The sequence below is a fragment of the Cetorhinus maximus genome, chromosome 2 (genome assembly GCF_964194155.1).
Source record: "Cetorhinus maximus chromosome 2, sCetMax3.hap1.1, whole genome shotgun sequence".
Classification (NCBI taxonomy): domain Eukaryota; kingdom Metazoa; phylum Chordata; class Chondrichthyes; order Lamniformes; family Cetorhinidae; genus Cetorhinus; species Cetorhinus maximus.
The window spans coordinates 207,989,016-208,005,557 of record NC_135880.1 but is presented as its reverse complement, the minus strand read 5'-3'; the positions used below and the strand labels follow the sequence as shown (position 1 = coordinate 208,005,557).

General features: G+C 43.5%; 1 long non-coding RNA gene across 1 annotated transcript in view; it reads right to left on the bottom strand.

Annotated features, from left to right (window-relative positions):
* Window positions 1-1,952: 1,952 nt before the first annotated feature.
* The window catches only part of LOC144669558 (uncharacterized), a 58,703-nt gene continuing 44,113 nt past the window's right edge, over window positions 1,953-16,542 (bottom strand). Inside the window, exon 3 of the long non-coding RNA XR_013573689.1 lies at window positions 1,953-2,046. This is a non-coding gene — a long non-coding RNA (uncharacterized LOC144669558). The remainder of the gene's footprint in view (window positions 2,047-16,542) is intronic.

Below are 16,542 nucleotides of genomic sequence, written 5' to 3'. Positions count from 1 at the left end.
GCTCCCTATAAAGTGAAAGTAAACACACAAGAGGAGGAAGAATAGTGCTGTTGCCTAGCAATAGGGGGCCAAGATAGGCAAGTTTCTCCCATAGATACACACACAGAAGAAGAAAAACAACAGTTTGTTTTGGAAGCTGTTTGAGTTCAGTTGGTTTGAAGGCGGCTGTGAAGCAGAAGCAGCCTAAAAGGGGACAGATAGGAAATCTGGAGCTAAGAAAAATCCCCAAAATCCAGGTGAGTGGAAGAAGAGAAAGTCCAAAGAAGTCCTTCTAGTTAAAGGAAGGACAGGAACCTGGGAAAAGGTCCTGTTAAGTGAAGTTAAGAATGAGGGGCAGAGAGAAAGGCTCCAAGCTTCAGATTTAAAGTGAGAACAGCTTGCAAGAAGCAAGAAGGTTCAAAGAGACAGCTGAAGGTCTGTAACTCTTTCCGATGGACATGCGAAGCAGTGGTGCACTGTTAATGCTGAGTTGGAGAGAGAATGTGCATCGAAGACAGCTTGAGTGCATATGGTGGTCCAGGAAAGAGGAACATTAGAAGGAGAGTTCAAAACCCTGGAGGTGAACCCTTGTGGAAGGTGTCTGAGCGAAAACATCAGTTTGAGAGAAGATTCCAAGGTGAGGTCCTGGAGAGTGGAGATTGGAAATGTTCATGTGAAGGATGAAATTCAGTGAGACTGGTTGGCTCACGGTGTGACAAGCATCTCAGGGGAGTTGAGGAGAGATCCATAGCATCTGTTTGAGGTGGCACCTGTCACTTGGTTTCAGAGTGAAGTGTGTCTGACCAATGGGTGCCTTAGGTTTATATGGACTTTGTATTACTGTGAACATTAGAATATAAGATAGATGTAACTTGTGTTATCCTTACAAATCTGTATACATCTGTAAAGGTATAGTTGCGGGTGAAGGAGTATTGTAATCTTGTTGGATAAATGTTTTATTCTTTTGATAAAAGTTCATCAGCTGACTGCTATGACTCTGTTCAGTAGCTACTCTCCACGTATCTAAACAAACAAAAATAAAAGATAGGATCTATCAAGCTGGGTTCCACTCTGGAAGCAGGCTTGTCCAGGGGGAAACTCAGCTTGGATCGTAACAGGCGCTCAGGGGAAAAACCTAACTTCTGACGTGTTGGCCTATGTCCAGCTGGTCAACAAAGGACAAGCGAAAGGTACGCCTTTCTTACACCCTCTCTGTACAGGTGTTCAAAACCTATGGTGATCAGAGATTGGTTACTTCCTGCATGGTCGACTCTGTGCTTGGTCAAAAGCGATGACATCCCTCATGGACAGAGCCCCTATGAACTGTTTCACAATGCCCTTTTTGACTGTTACAAGATCCCCAAACATCCCACATGGTTGATTAGCATCACACAGGTGCACCTTCACACAGTTTCAAGGCTTCTCGCTCCCTTGACCACAATGATGATTCCATGAAATCGGAAGAAGTTACAAGATTTCCTTAATGAGGTCAACCTTGTTAGTGTCTTGGTAATCATAGTTATTTGTACCATTGAAATGCCTGCAATAAACACTGACCTATACCTGACCTTATATTTAGAAGGTCTTGGTCATTTTATGGCCTATATCCTGCCTTAAGAATGCATTTCTGTTTAAGTGCTTGCCTGCATAGGTGAACTGACCATTACTATTTGTAATAACTGAGGGTACAGCCTTCTCTTGCTGTTGGTCAGGTGACACATGATGTTCTGGGAGGCTATGACCAATGAGCCCTAAGCGCAGGCAATCCAGGGGCATGGGGCTTCCTGACAAGAGTCCTGATTGAACAAGTAGCACCTGTAAAGCTCTATGTAATGAAGTTTATCTGTTTCTTGCTGAAACCTGTCCACTCTGTCAAGTCATTACAATTGGCGACAAGGGTAAAATAGCTCCAATACTGCACCTTGCCTTGTTACCGTGAGTACATCAAATCTTAAGAAAAAGAAAAGACTACTCACCAGACATGCCACTCTTCTTATGATACGACTATGGAAGACTGGAGCCAGTATGTAGAGCGCCTCGGATTTTATTTCGTAGCGAATGAAATTACTGCGAAGGAAAAGCAGAAAGCAATCCTTTTGAGTGTTTATGGCGCTAAGATATACAATCTCATTCGCAACCTGAAGGCCCCGTGCACGCCCAATTCTAAGTCCTTGAATCAATTTGTGGACATCGTGAAAACTTACTTCCAGCCGAAGCCATCCATAATAATGCAGTGTTTTAAATTTAATTCCAGAGTTAGGGCCCTGGGAGAGCGAACCTTAAGCAGTTGATAGAACACTGCAACTGCGGGGACATATTAAATGATAAACTGCGGGCTTGATTAGTTTGTCTAGTTCAGGACGACACCATTCAGCATCATTTACTCACCGAGGTTTTCATCGACTTTAAGCATGCCCTGGAAATCTCCCTCATCATGGAAAGTGCTGCAAAAGACTCACAAGCTTTGCAACACATACAACATGGCGCTATTCTTCATGTGAGGTGGGAACCTACTGTTGAACGTGGCACGAAAACCAGACCCACAACATCGAAGCAGAATGCCATGTCCATTGTTAGAAACATAAAAAGGTCCAGTAGCTTCAGCAGCGACTCCAAGGTTAAGTTGTTAGAGATGTGGAGGTGACCACGGACCAGAGACTTGTAAATTCAAGGAGGCAGAATGCCATTACTGCCATAAGAAAGGTGATATAGTAAGGCGATTCAGGGCAAATTAAAGCCCGTAAAGCAGCAAACCAACATGATTGAATTAAAACATACTGCAGAACCTGAAGCTGCTGAAACCGATATTTATTCCTTGTATAACGTAACCGTTGTGAAAACCAAGCATATTACTGTCACAATTCAAGTTAATGAGAAGCCACTAATAATGGAGGTGGATACGGGTGCCTCAACTACAGTGGGGGGAGAGCACACTTTCAAATACCTTAATGAAGGTAGAAAGCTGATAAACCTGGAGGGGACAACTGCTAAACTGAAGACATGGAGAATCTATTCAGGGAAAGGGCATCGCCACAGTACCAGTATCTTATAGGCAACAGGCAGCCCAGCTGCATGTGATAATAGTGCAAGGAGAAGGACCCGGTCTTTTAGGCAGAGACTGGTTATAGAAGATCAAGCTTGACTGGTTTGAGATATTTCACCTGAAAACAGGAGTTCCTGAACTGCTAAGGAAATACGACAGGGTATTTCGGAATGAATTAAGGAAGTAAAAAGGCGTGCAGGCCAAAATATATGCGGATCCTCAGGCAACACCGTATTTCTTTAAGGCCAGGCGTGTATCTTACACGTTGAAGGAAAAGGCAGATGCAGAACTGTACCGGTTAGAAAAACTGGGCATCATTCAACTTATCCAATTCTCTGAATGGGCAGCACCCATAGTTAAGCCTGATCAAACCATATGCATTTGTAGAGTCTATAACCTGACCGTTAACAAGGCAGCAAAACTAGACAAGTACCTCATTCCAAGGATAGATGATTAATATGCAAAGTTAGCTGGAGGCAAGTCGTATACAAAATTGAATATGAGCAATGCCTACCCAACAATTAGGACTGGATAGCACGTCGAGAGAATATGTGACTATTAACACACACAAGAGTCTTTATCCGTAAAGACGCCTACCCTTTGGAGTATCATCTGCATGTGCTATCTTCCAGAGAACAATGGAAAGCAAGTAGTTCCCCAAGTGGTAGTATACCCAGATGATGCTCTGATCACAGGGTCAACTGGGACCAAACACTTGGCCGATCTGGGGGAGGTACTGCGAAGGTTCACGGAAGCCAGCGTGCGGTTAAAGAAGGGAAAATGCACATTTCATGTACCTGAAATTACTTATCTGGGTCACAGGTTGGGTGCCATGGGTTTGCATCCAGTAGAAGAGAAAGTTCGAGCAATAAAAGATGCACCCTCGCCATCCAATGTAACCAAACTCAAGTTCTTCCTGGGTATGATCAACTACTATAGCCGCATCTTGCCTAACTTATCAACTGTATTGGCACGATTACACTTGTTGTTAAAAATGAATCTTGTTTCTGTGAATGTTTCTGTGACATGGACTGAAATATCTGAATGTAACTGATTAATTTTAAGCCTGTTCTGCTGTGAGAGTGTACATAAGACACAATTGGATTAAGACAAATTGGCCACTGTTGAATTTGCAAGCTTGACCTTTGTGGGAACACAAGGGTTAAGTGAGTGAAAAATAGTGTAATGACTCGGCAGAGTGGACAGGTTTCAACAAAAAATGGCTAAACTTTATTATAGAGAGCTTTTCAGGTGCAACATTCTTAGAACGCTTGACAAGGTAGATGCTGAAGGGTTGTTTCCTCTGGCTGGAGACTCTAGAACTAGGGACCATAGTCTCAGGACAAGGGGTCAGCCATTTCGAACTGAGATGAGGAGACAGTTTTTCATTCAGGAGGTTGTGAATTTTTGGAACATTCTGCCCCAAAGGGCTGAAGATGGTCAGACATTGAGTATAGTCAAGACAGAGATTGATAGATTTTTGGACAGTACAAGAATCAAGGCATATGGAGGTAGGGCATGAAAGTGAAATTAAGCTAAAAGATTATCCATAATCTTGTTGAATGGTGACACCAGCTAGAGGGGTTTACATGGCCTGCTCCTGTTCTTATTTCTTATGTTCTTAAATTTAGAACCAACAATTCTGCCATTTCTAGAAAGGCCAATAAAAAAAACCAACCAAGCCCTTAGCCTACTTGAGGAATGAAGAATTACTGATCAATAAATATTCATTACATTGATTCATATTCTGGATAATGATCCAAAAGCAATTTGTACTGAAGGCAACAATCATACGGCTAATATTGGAAAAAAGCACACTGAAGGAACAACTCATGCGTCATCATCCAATAGTAGTAGATAAGAGAAGTGACTTAAATGATGAGATAAATTTCCTTGTGGAAATGAAATGAATTTGAACATTGTTAAAAAAAGAGTCATATGACAGTGCTGTTTGAAATTAACCTTCACTGCAGATATAACAATTCTAGGTCAATGTGGCTGGTTGCAACCTAGATCAGGAATGCATTGATGTAAGTTGTATGTTCAGTAGGTATCACAAAGAGGTTCTGAGTCTTATATGGTTGAACATTAGGTGTTTATTGATAGCACATAAATATAAACACATAAATAGGGTATAGCAAGCTATGGTCTGACACCATGCTTACTTCTACACAGGTCTCTGTCCAGTTCACAACTGAATCTAATCTCAGGTTATGTGCCTCTTTAAATCACACTGTTTCCCACTCCCACCTTAACCCTTGCGATGTCAGATACCCTTCTCTTACATGCGTCAACTTGGGCTGGGCAGCTCTACACCTTTCATGTGCTGCTTAAAACACAAGAATACTTAGAACCGAGGATAAGCAAATATGTATCCAGCTTGGGGCCATATTGTCTGTCACTTCTGATGAAGTTTATATTAATATTTTAGGCAAGTAAAGTCACACTAAATCCAACACCCAAATATTATAATTGTTGACACCTGAGAAAGGAGCTCAGCTGCCATTATACAGAATTACGTATTATTAGAGTAATGTAGGATGGCCTATGTTTTAACCCAACTTACTGTGTGGTACCACAAACTACAGAAATACTTAAAATAACTCCAGTTACAACTGGACAGGGCTCATAAGTGTAGAAATACAAATAATATCTTTATGCAAGATTATAGGATTTTATTACCCAAATTTAGTCATTCAATACCTGAAGGATCTCAAAATTGCAATAGAGGAAACTCAATATCTCAAACAGCTTAAATATCCTTACCATCTGCCCATTGGAGGGACGATGGGGAAAAGCAGAAAACATTACTTTCCAGGAGCTCTATAAAGCATTGGCAATGGTAGTTTCTTTATGCAAATAGAACGTCTCAGCTCTACACAGGTGCTTTGTTAGGAGTCTCCTTGTCTGGAGTTGTCTGAACATCAGGTGCTTCGGTGGGCTCTTGCTGTTCTGTATCCTCAACTCTTACAGGAACATCAGACATGTCTGTACTGGATTGAGTACTCTCAACAGGAAATGCTGACCCGGCCATGAACACTGGTGGAATCAATTCTTGATGATCTGCTTCTCTCTTCCTTGAATGGTCCACATGTCTCCGTATGACTCGGCCTTCCACCTCCACGTGGTAAGATAGAAGTCCAGTCACTGCAGTATTTCACCCGGTAACCACTTTGGTCCTTTTCCAATGTACTTCACCTATACTGTCTCTCCCATGGTAAATTTCATCTCACAACCATGCCAATCATGTCTAGTTTTCTGACTTACCTGACTCCTTTCTCCCTTCCCCTCTAAATTCAGCATTATTAAGCTCAATCTCATTCTGAGATAGTGTTTTAACAATAACTCTGCAGGTGTGACACAGAAAACAAAGCGGGCTAGCTTGGTTGCTAAAGCATCTCCAGTTAGCTTCTTCACGCCTACCTTGAACGTTTGAACTGCACTTTCGGCCAGTCCATTTCAGGAAGGGTGATATGATGAAGCTTTCACATGAGTGATACAATTGAGGCTGATAAACCGTTGAAACTCAGCACTTGTAAATGCTGTGCTGTTATCAGAAATGACTATTTGATGGCAAAATTTTGATGTAGTTTCTCAACTGTAGCAGTCAACATTGGTGACTTCACCTCATATATGTTCATCCATTTTGAGTGGGCATTGACAATGAGCAGAAACATTGTTCCCATGAAAGGTCCAACATAGTCAATGTGTAACCCCCACCCATGGTCTTCCTGGCCACTCCCAAGGGTGTAATGGAGCTGTTGAAGGTAACTTTTGCAGTTGCTGACATTGCACACAGTTCATCACTAAACTCTCCATTTCATCATCCATTCCAGGCCACCATAGGTAGTTGCTTGCTATGGTCTTCATTCGGGATATTCCTGGATTTGTGCTGTGTAGTTCAATTAACAGTGGCTGCCTATCCTTTGGAGGTACTATCACTCGTGCTCCCCACAGTAAGATGCCATCCTGGCTGGTTATTTCATGTCTAATAAAGTACGGTTTCATTTTATCAGATACGGACTCTTGTGACCAGCCATGAAGCATTTGTTCTCATACTTGAGATAGGACTGGGTCCCGACTTGTCCAGTCTCTGATCTGTCGAGCACATACCAGCGAGGAATTTAAGAAAGTTAACAGTAAAACAAGTTCCTGTGGAACTGGGACATCCTCGTCATTTTCTTGTAAAGACAAATGACTAAGTGCATCAGCGTTTGCGATTTGATTCCCAGGCTTATGCACAAAAGTGTACTTAAATGCTGCAAGATTAAAATCCTATTAGTATTTCTGTATCATCTTTCTACACCCCTTCTTCTTTCTAGCACAGACTTTAATCTCGGCCTTCTTTTTGACTTCGCTATTGGCCACACTGCTCTCAGATGCAAGTTCAACTTGTCTGATCTCAGTGGCTGAGTTTCCCAAAATTTCATCACCTGTCTGCCTTTTGGAAAATTCTGCAGCTTTTACTTCCAAAGCCTCTTTGGCTTCATTTAGCTGATTCTTCAGCTCTTCCATCTATTTTTTGTATTTGTTTGTTGCTTCGTAGAAAATTGAACATTGCGGAGTCTTCTCTGCCAACTTATCCTTCAGTTTGTTCAGAGAAGTGCTGAATTCTTTCCGTTTCTCCTTGTACCTTTCCAGTGGTACAAACTTTGACCTGAGGGAATCTTGTAGTGTGTGAAGGTCCTTTTAACAGGTTTTCTTTTCCCTTTCAAAGGTAGCTCACCTCGTCTCGAACTCTGTCATCAAGTAGGGTCTCTTCGAGTTTCTTCTGCTGTTCTTCCAGGTTTTGGAATAAGACAGCCTGCATTTCTGCAGGTTGTTGAGTCCTTACACATTCCTTTTCAAAACAGGAATGCATCCAGCTTCCTTTTGGAATCTCAGTGACCCCTGAAGGTTGATTTCCCTTAGCCAATTTTGCACTAGAAAGCTTGGCCCTCTGCCTCTCAATATCAACACCTGCAGCTTTGCCGATTGGCTTCCGTAATGAATAGTTACTCTACTTATACCTTCGACTTGAATGTCTTCACCCGTGTATGTTTTTAGTTTAGCAGCTGTTTCTTCTAAATTTAATTGATGTTCACCATTATTCGCATATCTGAATGTATGTTCCCCATTTACCATAGTGGAAGCTCCCATGTCCACTCCCATTCTAATAGGTCTGCCATTTACTTTCACTTTTACAAATATTGGTTCTGACTTTCCAACTCTCAGATTAAACAGTGAGTAAATATCTGAATTTGTTGTTTCAGGCTCTTCTACATTGTAGATCTCACAGTTGTTTTTCTTCTGTTTAAAAGCCTGCTTGAATCTTTCCTTGCACTGTCTCATTATAAGTCAATTTCTGTGACAATAATAACATTCAATTTCTTTAAACTGCCAATTGTTAAAAAACTGCTTGTTTCCACCTCTAATTATGAAATTATTCTTTGTTTTTACCGCTAAGCCATTTTGTGGTGAGTGGGGGCTGTTTCCTGCTTCTCTGCAGAGTTCTGCATTTTTGCGCCCTTTTTGGCTGGCGTTTCCCACCTGATGTGGAAGACGGCACCATTTTGCACACCCTTTATTGCTTTTGAATCTCTTACTGTGCTTTCCATGGCCAGTGCTATCTCTAATGCCTTCTTGAAATCCAAATTTGCTTTGGACAATAATCTCTCCTGAATCATGACCTCATTCACACACACACTAAACAATCTCTGAGCATATTGTTTAGAGATGTACCAAACTCACAATGTTCTGTTAACTGCTTCAAACTTGCCACATAGCATGCAACTGTCTCACTTGGGGCTCTATTTCTTGAATTCAACTTGAACATTTGCATCATTACTGAGGGCTTTGATTGATAATGACCCTTCACGAGATCCACCAATTCATCAAAAGTTGTCAAATCTGGGTCACTGGGTGCCGTCAAACTTCAAAGCAAGCCATAGGTTTTATTCCCACATGTACTTAAGAGGTCGCTCACCTCTTCTCTTCTCTCATAATCTCATTTGCTTGGAAAAAGAACGTGAGACATTCAATGTAATGAGGTCAATCATCCGTGGCTAGATCAAAAAGGTCAATTCTTCTGAATTGTGGCATCTTGAGAGGGACTTACTTCATCGATTCGAACAGAACATCTACCCACACTCACTGGGCGAGGTACAGGGTCAATTTCTTTTCACTTGATTTCTTGTCTTAAACTTGTTTCATCCTCGTCGCCAATTTGTTGTGAGTGGTGGCCGAGTTGGTACTATTGATGGAGTTGATCAGCAGACCCTTCTTGGATGGAAGCTTTAAGTTTATTTATAACGTACTCAGCAGCAATTACACATGTGCTTTCAACTCAAACTCAATCGCTACACATTAACTCCTAACTACTAGCTACTGACTACTAAGGTAGCCTGTGCTACTCTCCTATTGGGTACTAAAGATCATATGATTTTCCTTAACAATCATTTATTCTTAAAGGTGTATTACACACTAATTAAAACCATAATTACCACACTGGCCAAGTCGGGTATTTTCTGTATCTCATGATAAACCAACCAAATGCCTGTTTTGGACATCTCCAATTGAACCTGGGGAGGAATTCAGGGTATCAGAAAATTTGCAATCTATCTGGGTCTTTTCCTTCCTTTTGAATAGCTGGGCCAATAAGTCTCCAAAACCTCAATTACTACCAAAAATACATAATGTGAAGCAAAAATATCTGGTTCTGCCATCTTGGAAACCACAGATTCACCAATGGTTTAGGGGTCATTTATTAGGCACTGCTAAGTGGCACCATGACCCTTCCATTTCTCCATCTGATTAATCAATTTACAATTTGATTGTATTTAATAATTTTACAGCCAGTTATCATATGTTGTCTCCAGCTCCTTTGGTAAATGAAGAAACACATTTCTAACTAATCATCATAAATTTCTTGATGTAAATTCCCTTTCAACTATGGAATTGGCTCTTTATAAAAGCTGTCCATTAAATTCAGAAATGTCCTTGCCCTTCAGTTTGCATTAGACAGAGCATACAGGTGTGCTGAGATTTCTTCACACTTCTGATACAAATAGATTTCTGAACACTTGCTCCCATGTGCAACATATCAATTGTCTGATTATTAGTTTAGTAAAAATCTGTGACTTTTGGTACATCTGGTAACCAAATTCTTCCAGTCCTGTATGTCCAGAGCAAGATATTTGACTTAATTTCTTGCATTATATCCAGCAGATCGTGGTTCTCCAAAGTTGACGTGCAATTCGGTAACTGACATCTCATCTTTGGGTTGTTTCCATAATGAAAAACATATTTTCTTTTGCATCAACATTTTGTTAACCTGACTCACCAGTCTCAACCTGGAAGTCAGTGAGCTGCCTTTAACCTGTTTTCTTTTAACCTGTCTCACTCAGGTGTCCCTGCCAAGAGTTATATTCATCACTATTGTTCTGAGTCATTAGAGAATGTAACCCTTCTCACCATATCAAAGTGAATCCTATGGAATGCATTGTCTGATATACTGACAATATCCAAGTATTGGTATACATTTTGTATTTAACTTATCAATCCCTTCCTCTTGAACACCTCTGTTCGACCTCCTTTCAACTTTTTCTCCACTAGTTTCTCAAAAACTAAAGTCTATTAATCCTGGTATCATGCTAGTGAACCTCTTATCTCCTTCTTGCCCTTGACATCCTTCCTGAATTTGAATAGCTCAATTTTTGGCACAATATTTAAACTGCAGTTCAGCCAGTAAATTATATAGGCTTAATGAAACTTTTCTCCCTGACAGGAAATTATATTAATTAGGTCTTGGCCGAGCAAGTACAAGATTCATTAAGAAAAATGAAGTACTCCAAAGAAACGACTCATGATTAAGAATATTATTGCAGTGCTATGAAAATATTTCCTTCATCTAGATATGGATGTGTACACAGCCTAAAGTGCCCTTGATGAGAGCAATAAAACAGAAAATCTATAGACCATTATACCATTCAGCTTTTTCCTACAAAATAACATTTATATTCACTACAGCTGCAATTAACTGATGGACTAACTTTTCACCATCACGCTTTTATGGTCAATTATGATTATAAGTCTATTGCTTTTTCTCTATTTGTTTTTTCATTGAGTGCTAATGGCATCAAGGATCTGATCTTTGCCTGGACATCTCAAGTGTCCCAATATATCCTCATAAATACAATGTGAATTCCAAGTATAGATGTAGCATAGCTAAAGTTGCTCATCTAAAGGTCAATTACAGTGAAACATGGCCCAATGATGTATCATTGCATCCAATTTAAAAGACACATCCTTCCAAATGCAATGGTTGTCATAATGCCAGATTAGAACAAAAGAGAAAACTGCAGATACTGAAGATCTGAAATAAAAACAGAAAATGCTGGAAATACTTAGCAGGTCAGACAGCACCTGAGGAGAGAAAAACAGGGTTAAAATTTCAGGTCTGTGACCTTTCATCAGAACCATCGGACAGGATTTTCCCATCAACGGGTGGGCAAGCCTGGGAACGGCCGCAAAATGGACTGCCGCCTGCAATTCAGCCCTGACTGCGATTTCACGCTGGCCGGACAATTAAGGCCTGCCCAGCATGAAACACAGCTCTGCTCTGCCCAGGAGGGGCCAAGACGGGGTGGGCGTTTATGGGCCACTGGGTCCAATGGCGACCCAGCGGCCAGCTTCAAAACGGCCCAGGCAGCCCCTGGAGGGCTGCCGCAGAGGACGTTCCCTGAGCTGACGCTATGGACCTGGGTGCAGCTGGACACGGCAGGCGGGAGGGCAAGTTGGGTGGGCACTCGGCCCACCCACTTCTCTGATGAGTGCCTCGCCGTCCTACTGGAGGAGGTGGCTGCCAGGAGGGACACCCTTGTCCCCAAGGGATGGGAGGAGGAGGCCACCGCACCTCACCAAAGGGCATGGGAGAAGGTGGCAGCGCTGGTCAGCAGCCATGACATGGTGCAGCGCACATGGGTGCAGTGCCATATGCACTACAATGACCTGCTTGCACTCAGGAAGGGTGATTACAGTGTTGGCATGTGTCAGTGTGCAGGTGTATTAAGGTTTGATCATCTCCCCATGGACCTCAGGGATGGCAGAGTCTGAGTGTCAACTGTCAATTATGCCAGAGCTGGCCAAGTGGGTGAGCCCTGGCTGCTTGGACTGAGTACCTTGCGGCTTGAGGGCCACGACTTGGATGCACCCTGCCAGGTGTTCCTCAGCTGGGGTTGGCCAGGCTGCAATGGCACTATCAGTAGAGAGGGGGCTAATCAATGTTTCAGGAGAAGACGGCGCTCAACAAGATAGGAAGGCCGTGGGCTGGCGGAGGTCCAACTAGCCTCCTAATTCTCTCGAGGTATAAGCCAGACACCCTAGAACTTGAGAGCCGGCAAGCCCAACGTGCAACCAGGCGTGGAGAGGCGGGGGTGCCAGATGAAGGTAAGGGTGCAGAGCACGTGATGAGAATTTTGGCTTGTGCAACTATTCTGGTGGAGTCTTTTCATTGATGTGAGCCTCGAATCTGGAGTCCCCATTGATCATTGGGAGAAGAGGGCACCATGATGCAGATCTCCATGGCTTCACCAGGGTGCCTGACATACACAGTGACAGTGTGATGGCTTTAACTAATGACATGTCCTCCTTCTCCCTTTTAAGTTCACCAGCAGGTGTCCGATCTCCGGATCCCAAAGGGCCATCCCTGACACTGGAGGACCACCGGGTGTCATTTGCACCTACGTCACACCCGCTCCCTGAAGCAGGCACCAGCACAGGTACCAGCACCTTGGTAGGCATCAGAACAGTGGCTAGTATCTCGCTGCACATTGGTGAGGACACTTCACAATCGCTTGAGGTGCAGGCAGAGAGTGCCCAGGGTGCCGACAGTTGGAAGACTGCTGGGACCAGGACAAAGCTCAGTCGAAGGCTGTTGATGAGCCTCTGGAGTCATCCATTAGGCAGCAGATGCTGGATGTCCAGAGGGATGTGCGGGAGGATCTGGTCGAGATCCATGAGGGTCTGCGTACCATGGTCATTGCATTGATTGTCATGCTTACTGCCTCCTCCATTGATAGAGTGGTGACTGTCATAGAGAGACAGCTCTAGGGACAGAATGAGGGGTCCCTGGGGTTGCACTCGGACTTGCAAGAATTCACCTCAGGTGGTCAATACCTGTGTGGGAGATGGATGGGGTACCCAGTATCCCAGCTAGGTGCCAGTCCATCAATGGTGAGCAGGGAGGTCCAGAGTGACCTCACGTTGGTGCACGAACTGCTTGACATCTCTGTGGGCTCCTCTCAGGGTGCTTTGGATGATGGCAGCAGCTCCTCTGCCCCTCTGCCAGTGACCAGGGCATCTGATGAGGCTGTGGAGATGCCATCTGTGGCACTCGCCGCTCCATCCCAGGTGGGGCCAGCACTGGCTCCACTGGCCACAGGACGACTGACAAAGACATCAAGGCCAACAAGACAGCACAGTCGGCAGGCTATCTTCAATGCTGGTGCCAGTGAGGGAGAAGCACCTAGACGTAATCCTCACAAACATAAGTTAAAGGCTCCACGAGCACAAAAGGGACGGGTCACATGTGATTTTATGTTCATTTTTGTTTACTTTGTGTATACTGGCCTGCTGTTGAATACCAGAAACGTTCTGTTAAGATTATTGAACTGGCAGAATGATTTAAATTGTGTTTTTGTTGTCATGGTCTGAGTATGCTTCACCTTTTTATTTCATTGGTGTGGGGAACGGCAGGTTGTGATGCTGGGCATAGGTGGCACTGAACTTTATTGCACAGGCATTGAGTGTTCTTTGGGTTCAAATAAAAGAGTCCTTTCAGACATCCGGGATGGAGGAGGCAGCCCTGGCATGCAGTTGAAGCAGTTGAAGCTGATCTATGGTAGCCTAGCTGAAGGAGCATTGGATCAAGGCATCCCTGGTGTCCCTGCCTCCCTGCAGGTTACCGAGGTCTGGCTCCACACCCTCAGCATTCTCCTCACCGTGCTCCTCTTCGGACTCATCATCTGTGGCCTATGGAGCCACATCAAGATCCTCTTCCTCCGGTGGGTCCCCCCCCTTGCCAGTGCCAGATTGTGGAGAGTGCAGCATGCAGCCATGATCAGTGACACCCACTCTGGGGTTATTGTAGTGCTCCCCCTGATCAGTCCAGGCATCGGAAGCACATCTTGAGAAGACCTATGGTCCTCTCTACCACCGCCCTTGTGGAGGTAGGACTCGTATTATAACACTTGTCTGCCTCTGCTCTTGGGTGTCTGAAGTGCTTTGTCACTTCTTAACAATTAAGAATACACACAGAGCTATCTGCTTCTGAACTCCAACTTCGTGTAAGAAAAACAGAAGGTTCCTTTATTCCTTATTCTCCATCAGAGAGCAATACTTCCGGGACTTAGCACACCCTACTGGCAGGTTTTATACAACAATTATTTTTAACTAAAATGTCCTTTTACAAAAAAGCATAAACATTAAACACAATCATTACATCTCCTCCCCCTTTAGCCAGGAACAAATCGGTCAGGTGGTTTGCAGATTCACTTTGGCCTTGAGAGGAGTGCTGGCTTAGGTATCTCAGTTTGTTTGTTCTGCAGTTCCACTTGTTTCTGTTCAGGTTACAGTTGCAGCTACAGGTTTGTCAGTTGAATCAAGTTGGGTTTCACCAACTAGAGCAGATGTTTCCCAGAAATCTTCCATTGTGACTGGAGATCACTGGAAATTTGGTTCCTTGGATTTGGCTTCTCTAATCTGGTCAGTGTGTCTCTTCCAGATTCCACAGGAAAATTCAACATCATAGGTCAGTGGTCCTCAACGCTTGATGATTCTTCCCAGGAGCCACTTTGGTGTCCCACAGTAATTTCGGACCCATCCAGATTAAACTCATGAGCTGGTTTACTTGTGTCATGTGACCTTTTCTGATCGTTACCTTGAACCAGCCTTTCCTTTCAAGTCCAGACACAGTAAATCCATTCTGGTACGCCGTCATCTTCCAAACATCAGCTCAGCAGGAGATACACCTGTTGTTGAATTTGGATTGTTAGGATACATCATCAAAAAGTTCTTCAGCTTCAACTTCCAAACTGTTTGCTCTTCCCCTTCAATATGGCCGTTTCGAATGTCTGGACAAAGCGGTCCAATTCGCAACTTGATGACAGGTGGTAAGGCGAGATGAGAATCTACTTGATCCCATTGTTTTTAATGAATATTCGAAATTCGCATGATGTGAACTGGGTGCCATTGTCAGACATAATCTGCTCCGGCAATCCAAAAATAGTGAGCACATTCCGGAGAGCATCAATGGTCTTTGCAGAAGTGGTCGACTTCATGGGAATAACATGAGGCCACTTTGTGTGGGCATCAGCCACAGTCAGGAATGTATGTCCGAGAAGTGGTCCAGCAAAGTCCACATGAAGTCTCTGCCATGGACGGTCAGGCCAAGCCCATGGATGTAATGGGGCAGGTGCAGGGGAAGACTTCATTTCTTGGCATGGAAGGAAATCACTGACCATGCCTTCGATGTCTTTATCCAGGTGTGGCCACCATACATGTAGACAAGCTAATGCTTTCATTTTGACGACTCCCATGTGACTGAGGTGAAGTTCTTCTAACACTCGCGTTTGGAATTTTGGAGGAATAACAACTCTGATTCCCCATAACAAACAACCGTCTTGCAGAGTCAGCTCAAATCTACGCATGTAGTAAGGCTTAAGCTCAGTAGTCACTTCTTGAGGTACACTCCAACCCTTATGTGTGTACAGGTAAACTTTGGAGAGCTCAGCATCCTTCTGTATTTCAAGTCGAATTTGGTCCACTTTAACAGGTAACATTCTGTCTGGTTCACATTGAAATCAGTGGCTTCACTTCGGGCTGTGGAACTGTGGTGTAATGGAAGTCTGGAAAGTGTGTCCGCATTTCCATGATTCTCAGTGGAGCAAAATATAATTTTGTACTGGTAAGCAGATAAGATCAGTGCTCACCTTTGTAGGCGCGCAGCGGCATGTGCCGGGGTTTGTGACTTGGGGTAAGCAACCAGGTCAAAGGCTTGTGGTCCATAATTAACGTGAATTTACGCCCATACAAATATTGGTGGAACTTCTTGACTCCATAGCTTAGTCCAAGAGCTTCCTTCTCAATTTGAGCATAATTTTGTTCTGCCTTGGACAATGTGCATGAGGTGTATGCAATGGGCCATTCACTGCCATCAGGAAATGTGTGGGAGATGACAGCTCCAACACCATATCCAGATGCATCACAAGCCAGGCTGACAGGTAACTTTTCATTGAAATCTGTCAGGACTTTAGCAGAAGTGAGCTCTTGCTTGAGTTCCTTGAAACTTTCCTGACAGGCTTGTGACCAACCCCATTTTGCATTCTTCTTCAGCAGATTATTCAGTGGTGCTGCCTTGGTGACCAAACGGCAAATGAACCTGCCGTAGTAAGTCACTAGTCCCAAAAACGAACAAAGCTCCTTAGCATTTTTGGGCTGTGGTGCATTCACCATTGCCTCCACCTTTCTAGGTGAGTTTGAGA